Source organism: Myotis brandtii, unplaced genomic scaffold (genome assembly GCF_000412655.1).
Source record: "Myotis brandtii unplaced genomic scaffold, ASM41265v1 scaffold127, whole genome shotgun sequence".
In the NCBI taxonomy this organism is placed as follows: domain Eukaryota; kingdom Metazoa; phylum Chordata; class Mammalia; order Chiroptera; family Vespertilionidae; genus Myotis; species Myotis brandtii.
The window spans coordinates 2,143,098-2,151,802 of NW_005354464.1; the positions used below are offsets into that span (position 1 = coordinate 2,143,098).

Genomic DNA, 8,705 nt, shown 5'->3' on the forward strand with positions numbered 1-8,705 from the left:
GGCAATATAAATGTTTATGTCTGTATCATACTACCTCCGTACTAGTTTGGCAGCATAACCACACAGAAGGGAAATATCCCAGGTAACTCTAAAATGCAGTATTTTGAATATTCATCCCTAGTGGAATGAATATTCTAAGGATCAAAGAAATGCAAACACAACTTACACTGTTTTCAGTAATCATCTTGTTGGTGGTAGTCTGAATATAATTCTGATTGTTATATGCCATTGTAAGATAAAGCAAATAAGTAATTATTTTAGTTCCAGAATCAGGAATGTTGGTGTGGAACAAAAATGCAGCTATAAGAGGAGTTTAAGTAAAAGTCCTATAGTCCTGAATTTGAATTGGAAACATCAGTATGAAATTATGATGTATTTTGTCTTAAAAATAATTTTTTCTGCCCCTTCCTGACCTGGTGGGACAGGAGGCACCATCATGGGAGTGGACATTTACCACAACAAAGACCGAAAGGCGCCCAAGAGCCAGGACCTCTACCTCAGGCTGTTGGCCAAGCTGTACAGGTTTCTGGCCAGAAGAACCAACGCCACCTTCAATCACGTGGCGCTGAAGAGGTTGCTCATGAGTCATACCAACCTGCCACCTCTGTCCCCTTCCGGGATATTGAGAATGTGAAGCTTCCTGGCAGGAAGCCAAACCCACAGTGGTTGTAGGAACTATAACCAGAGATGTGTGCACGCAGGAGGTGTCCAAACTGACAGTGTGTGCACTTCATGTGGGCAGCCACCAGGGCCAGCTCCTCAAGTCCAGGAGCAAGATGCTCACCTTCGGGAAGCTGGCCTTGGACTCCCCCAGAGGCTGTGCCACCCTCTTGCTTTCTGGTCCTCATAAGGGCCAAGAAGTGGACAGGAATTGTGGCAAGGCCCCAGGAACCCCTCCCAGCCATGCCAAATCTGACCTGTGGTCCAAGGGCTGGAAGTTCAAGCACGCAAGAGGCCCATGGGCCAGCCACCGCTGCAAAAATTAACCCCAGATCCTAACTTGTTATTAAAATATTTGCATGCAGAGAATTACTTATTTCTCAGCATTGTCCACTGAAAGGACCTAGAAGCAATGCCCAATCCAGAAGCAATAGACACCCTTATCATGCAAATGGTGATCTTTAGATACAACTTCCCATTAAAAGGAACCAAGGATCCTTGGGAAAATGGCTGACTCTGGGTGTGGGGCAGGCAATCTACAGCTTGTCATACCAGAATGCAAGAAAAATTAGGACTATTAGAATTTTGCCCAATAAACTCACTCGCCAACTTGTAAAGGTCTCCACTGGTTAACGATAGAATAATTGGAGCAGCAATAACAATAATATCTAAAAATGGATTGAAACATAACAAGTATGTTTTAATTTGTGAGTTTGTGATACTTTAAAAATGTTTTGATTACATTGGGAAAATTTTAGAGATTTAACTAATTATTTAAAAACTGGTTAAAACAGGGAAAGAAATATTTATTCTGCCTCAAGGTAAACAAATAGTTGATAAAAAAAAATACTTCTTTGGAGAAGTGTTCCAGCTAGTAAATGCAAAAGGGATAATAAGAGTGCATTTTGCAGCTCTTAATGAATTAAAAGATCTAGGCAATGATCATTAATGGCTGTTAACATGTCAAAAAGAGAGACAACCAGACATTTTATGCCTCCTGATGGATGTACACAAAATAAAATATTCTTGCTTAAAAAAAGTCAGACCTGAATCTGATCAAGCCTCTATTGCAAGAAAACATTCTCAGCAATACTAAAAGACTATGAATAGCAAAATGCACAAACAAAAAACTAGACAAACTTTAAAAAGAAAAAAGATGAAAGAGAACATATAGATTAAATGAGGCTTAAGAGATATATTAATCAATTGCAATTTATGTACCTTATTTGGATCCTAATTTAAACAAACAATATATGTCCAAAACAGCCAGGAAATATTTAACTGAGATACATATTAAAATATTTACAGAAGAAAGTTAATATTAGATTAGTGAATGTTTGCTCTAATAGCTATGTGATTTCTATGCAAAATCTCAGTTATTATAGTTTTTAAATTAAAATGCTTTCTGGAGCATCTGATATAATTATAGACATTCTGACCAACATTTTAATTAATCCTACTTATGATTTATCTTTCATAATATGTTCTACAAGAATATTACTTCTCTCCAAAGAACCCAGCTTGATTTGGTCACTTATAAATCATCTCACTTTTTTGTTATTATTATGCTTTTTTAAAAAAACTAAACACCCATTCAGGAAAGCAAGATACATAATAAAGAAGACTTCGATCTAAAATGGACTTTTTAGGCATATCTTAGATGAAGATGAGAACATGATGAAACTTAAGTCAAATTTCATAACGAAAGGGACTGGATAATATTTTCATAATAAAAAAATCAAAATATACAGCCAGGTAAGGTGGCTCTGGTCTGCTTTGCATGGTACAAACAGTCTGCAGAACATTGGGCACTATATGTGACATGTGTCACATGCAGAACTAATTAAGTTAGAAAGAAAGCAATTATGCATATTGTATATATATACATTGATATATAAATGTATACATAGATATACAGATTAATAGATCTACATATAGATTGTATAAATAGAACATGGAGAATGTTTTAAAGTAATTTCTTTGATTATTTAGTATTGGGGGCTGGAGAGGTAGGTGAGCACATGACCCAAATCCATTGGGTGGTCCTTGAGCCAGCGTGGAGCAGGAGTGACAAGGCAATCCAGTTGAGACACAAATAAGAAGCCTATGTGTGAAAAGTAGTGATAAAGTCTCAGCACATGTATGAGTGAGGATTTGATGATAAATTATGAAATATTTATTATGGTTTTTCTCAGACTTTTGGGTCTCAGACACACTTAAGAGAATGTTTTAGCCTGGCTGGCATGGCTCAGTGGTTTAACATCGACTTATGAACCAGGAGATCACGGTTTGATTTTTTTGTCAGACCACATGCCAGGGGTATGGGTACAGTTCCCAGTAGTAGGTGTGTAGGAGGCAGCCGATCAATGATTCTCTCTCATCATTGATGTTTCTATCTCTCCCTTTTCCGCTGAAATAAGTAAAAATATATTTTAAAAGAAAATGTTTTAAACAATGGTGTTGGCATAGGGCTACCAACTTTCTCTTTTTTAAAATAAATGTATTTTAAATTACCATCTACTATCTTTGTCACTTTATTGAAAATGATATTTTAATGAAAAAAGTAGGAAAGACATAATTTTTAAAAGAAAAGGAAAATAGTCCCTTTTAAATTACAGATTAATGACAGGTATAAGTCTGGATACCATTTTAGCAGAGCTAAACTTTTATTAAATTATTTTAAAACTCAAGTTATATAAATAAGATATATTCACAATACAGAAAACTTGAAAGAACATGGAAAATCATGAAGAAAGAAAGTTTGAATCTCCCCAGCCAAAGATAACCACAGCTTGGTATGCATGCACTTGGCATTTTCAATAGGTAATTGATAATTTTCATTACCCAAAAGCTAATTCTCTATATATACTTTTTTTATATTTTTTTACTTAGCATTGTATCACAAATATTTTTCAAGGAAATATATATTCTTGTACAACATGATTTTTAATAGCTGCACAATATTATACAGAGGTGGTCAGAAGTAGATTTATAGTTTTGAGTACATGAAATGCAGAGTTTATTCTTGTATTATTATTTATTAATTATCGTATTATTTTCCATACGAACAACTATAAACCTACTTTTGCTCACCCCTGTATTTGTATAAGTACAGAATAATTTACTTAATCAATTCTCTCATTGTTGTTTATCTTTCAAATTTTGCTCTATTGTAAGCAATACTTGAATTTCCCCGGGTATCTTCAGCCAGTGAGTACAGCCGGGGTCTACTTAACAGTAGCAGCATACCTTCCACCATTTCTTGTCCTCCACCCCCATCCATGCAGACTCTCAGCCTGAACATTTACAGAAGTCCCTGGGGATAGAACCTTCACATGAGTTCACTAACAATTTGGCTCCCGTTGGGGTAATGGCTCTTCTTGTGAACATTCTCCGAGCACATTGGTGTCCTCGGGAAACCACTGGTGTCCCCAATAAGCTTTAAGTGGTCCACATTCCATTTCATATTTGGAGGAAGCCTAACTCCCATGACCATTTGTGTTATTTTGTGTGAGAGGGATTCAGACCACCCATCGCTGCTTAATGCACAAGGCCCTCCCCTGCCCTCCACAAAAACAGTCCCTTCAGCTTCTGCCTGCAGATGCTCTTTCTGACACCCCAGACACGAATGTCTGGATTGTCAGGGGGCAGACACGATGTGGCCCTCGAGATGCCCTGCTTCCTCACGCTAACCCCGACAAAGCTGTGAATACCCTTTTCAGCACAGGCAGGACTCTGGCTTTGAGGGGCACTTTGGGCACCTCTTCACCCAGAAGTGAATTCCTATGTGCATTTTAAAGGCTTTTAGTGTTGTTATGGGCTGACTTTCGTCTTTACCAAATTTATGTGTTGAAGGCCTAACCCCCTGCAACTTGGTATGCATATTGGGAGATTGGGCCATTAAAGAGGTGATTAAGTTAAAATCAGACCCTTAGGGCAGGTTCTAATCTAGTCATACCGGTGTCCTTACAAGAGGAGGAAATTGGGAAACACACACACACAAAAAAAGAGTATACAATCCTTTGGAGGCCTCAGGAGAAACCAAACCAAACCTGCTGACATGTTGATCTCAGGCTTCTAGCCTTCAAAACTGTGAAAAATAAATTCCTGTTGTTTCAGTCACTCAGCCTGTGGTCACTCATCTGTTATGGCAGCCCTAGAAAATGAATGCAAATATATACTCTAGAATTGGGCAAATCACTTCTCATTTTCCATATCATTGTCTTCTTTTATTGTTACTATGAAATTGCAGAATGTAAATTTAGGAAGGACTTGAAGATCCATCGATGAACACTGACAACAAGCAGTTCTCCCTGGGATGGAGGACAGAGCTTTTTACTAAAAATGCTGAAATTGGACCCAGACTTCTGAATCATTCTCTAAGAATGGGGCCCACATTTGTGTTGCACAAAAGTCTTGCCCATATTTCTAGAACCTTCCCATTAAAAAGACCACTAACAGCTTTCACTGGATAATAAGAATAGAGGGGGAAAGGTATCATCCCTAATTAATGGCTGAGCAGGCAATAAAACGGAGGCCTCCTGAGGGCTCTTTCCAAGCAACTGCACCCACCCTCTCCTCTGTGTAATGTGGGTGCCAGTTCCTGCCTCCAGTTTATGTCAATAAGGATTTCTCATCAATCCACCCCCAAGATGTTGCTTGCCCTGAAGTGACAATTACAATAATGAGAATGTGGATGAAAATTACAATAGGTGCTAGTATTTATTGAGCACTTTCATGCCAAGCACTCTGAAAAGGGAATTGCAAAATTAACTCATTTAATCTTTACTGCAACCCAGAGAGATGTTATTATTCCCATTTATCAGATGAGGAAATGAAGGCACAGACTTAGGTTCATAACATAGTATCAGAAACAAAGTGAAAACCCTGACTTGGAACCCCATCTAAATGATTCAAAAAGAGAACATTAAACTCCTAAGAGATTTTCAAAGAATAGGATCATATTTCAAAACATAAGTGTGTGTTCTCTATGTGGAATGAGGCCAACTATGGAAGATCAGGGATAGATTTAGACCCAGCCATTGGAAGGGAAGGTACTGAGTGTGGGTCTTGAGAGGTAGCTCAGGTCATAGGGAACCCGTGGTACCCAAAGTGCTTGACAGCAGATGAAAGATGGTAGTCCTTGCAGCCTGGGGTGTGAGTTCCACAAAGAGCCATAAGGAGCTTCTGTAAGTCAAGGAGAGCCAAGGCAATGCAGACTCTCATTCTGGGAAAAACGTGGACAGAAAGATCGTTGGCACTAGGATTTCATACAGGGAAAAAGACAGGGGTCAAGAGTAAAACTAGACTGGCTATAAGAGTGGCCTGTCGCAGTGTCACTAAATGATTGGAATAGGACTGCTTAAGGTCACTCCTTAGATGGCCTACAGCTCAGTGTCTGAGTGTGTGTGTGTGTGTGTGTGTGTGTGTGTGTGTGTGTGTGTGTGAGTGTGTGTGTGTGTGTGTTTCCTGATTGGGGCACATTTAGCTGTAGGAGCTCATTGACTAACCAATCCCAGGATCATCACTGGGGCCAAGAGCACATCCTTTGGAATCAGACAGAGGCAAATGTGAACTCTAGCTCTTTCTTTTTCATTAATTTCAGAGAGGAAGGGAGAGGGGGAGAGAGAGAGAGAGAGAGAGGGAGAGAGAGAGAGAGAGAGAAACATCAATGATGAGAGAGAATCATTGATCGGCTGCCTCCTGCATGCCCCCCTCTGGGGATCCAGCTGGCAACCTGGGCATGTGCCCTTGGCCAGAATCAAACCCAGGACCCTTCAGTCCACAGGGTGACGCTCTATCCATTAAGCCAAACCAGCTAGGGCTCTAGCTCTTTCTTTACTAGCTTTTGGACTCTCACAAATTATTTAACTTATTCTGAGCCCAGGATTTATAGGATTCTGTAAACTTTCACATTGGGCTTTCATCAGAACACACACATTTTTTCTTCCTAATTAAAAATATTTATAGTTGTATTGCTAGAAGTTCACTTTTGAAAGCTTCTCATTAGTAAAACAGTACCTGTGGTGTGATGGGAACTCAAGAAAGAATGTACTGAAATCAATAAATCAATCAATGCATTATTAGATGAATTTAGCCTCAAACACTCTCCATATATGGATCTGAGACCAGGGGTGGAGAGGTGGGGGTCATAGCTATAGTCTTCTTTGGACTTACTGAAGTCTCGCTCTCTAAACTCTAGATTTTCTTTGGTATTCCTTTCCTTAACTGGTAGGAATACACTCTACCTATCTTCCCAATGTTCTTGTCACTTCCTTTTCATCCAATTCTTTTCCTTCTGCTTCTTTCATCTGAATTTCAATTAAGATAGTTGGCCTGGAGAAAGTTGGGAATTATAAGAATTCCACTTCTTATAATTATAAGGAAAAAAATAATTTTATAGATATTTTTAAAGATGTATTAGAGAAAGCATTACTATTATTGGGATCAAAGGACTATATGGTCTGTTTCTGGCATAGAATTCAGAGAAAGTCCCAGCTTGGGAATAAAATAGAGCTAGTCACAGGAAAAGGTACTGAGCGTTGTACTTCATCTACTTAGTGCTACTCTAATCCCAACTTTCTCATAATACCTTTCCATTGAATTCCTTATCATCGTGGGCAGTTTTTTATGCAATTCATGTGTCTGTATGTCACACTAAAATGAAACAAAGACCAGCCAAATGCCATAAACCATCCAGAAGCCTCTTCGCGCCTTTGAGGAGACCAACAAATCTATTCTTATTGGTATTCCTGTTAAATCCTTATAAACAGTGGTTAGTCTTCCATGGCCATTTAAGAGACTTTTATATGGTTTTTGAAATGCTCTCCAGCCATACTGCTTTTATCTTTTTTTTCTTCATTGATTTTTCTCCTTAAGACTTTAATTCACTCTTCTGAGGTTGCTACAGTCAAGAGAGAAATTCTGAAGATCACATAGAGATAACATTCTCACCCAGACTGGGTCACATGCATCTCCCATAAGAATGCCAGCTTCCTGCAGATAACTGGTCCTTTCCTGCATTTCGAGCCCTTTCAGTCTCTCTGTTCATTTTTTTTTCTATCCCTTAGTATTTGAGACTTAATCTTTCCTCAGTTTTATTCTTCACGCTGAGCTCATCTGAAATGTCCCAATAATTGCTACCAGCTAAATCTAGTTTCATCGTTCTGAAAATTCCTCATTGAAACCAGCCCTGTAGAATACGAATCTGATCATTTCTGCAGGTTCCTTTCAGTCTCTCTGTTCATTTTTTTTCTATCCCTTAGTATTTGAGACTTAATCTTTCCTCAGTTTTATTCTTCACGCTGAGCTCATCTGAAATGTCCCAATAATTGCTACCAGCTAAATCTAGTTTCATCGTTCTGAAAATTCCTCATTGAAACCAGCCCTGTAGAATACGAATCTGATCATTTCTGCAGGTTAATGTGACATTTGGGCTGTAGCTTTGCCAATACAAGCAAAGATAACTCCTGGGTAGATTTGATAATATTTCTAAGAGATACAAGGCATATGACATCTAGCTAACTGCTTTAACAAAACACCATTCAACTTGATTAAAGCATCATCTAAGTCAGTGGTTCTCAACCTTGGCTGCACATTAGAATCACCTGGGAATCTTTTTACAATCCTGATTTCCAGGCCTTATCTTCCGGAAATTCTGTTTCTTTGTTATGGGGTGGGGCCACAACATTAGTAACAAAGAAACAGAATTTCTGGAGGATGAGGCCCAGAAATCAGGATTTTAAAAAGATTCTCAGGTGATTCTAATGTGCAGCCAAGGTTGAGAACCACTGATCTAAGTGGAAGTTTTTTTTTTTAATCATGTGGTGACTAAACCTTTATAAAGTTTAATACTCTGCTGAAAACTACCTTTAGTTTTGATTGTTAGATAGACCAAGTTCTGGATGCACTAGGACAATGATAGCTTAATCTATTTTATATTCCAGATGTTGTGTCTATAAATTATCTGAGTTCCTATGATGTGCTAGGAATTCTGTGAGGTATTGCATATAGAATTTAAGAGAATGTCAAGTCACTGTAAATAT

General features: G+C 38.4%; 1 pseudogene; it reads left to right on the forward strand.

The window, feature by feature from the left end:
* The first annotated feature begins 436 nt into the window (after positions 1-436).
* Positions 437-986, forward strand: LOC102253139 (annotated as a pseudogene).
* The last annotated feature ends 7,719 nt before the right edge of the window (positions 987-8,705 follow it).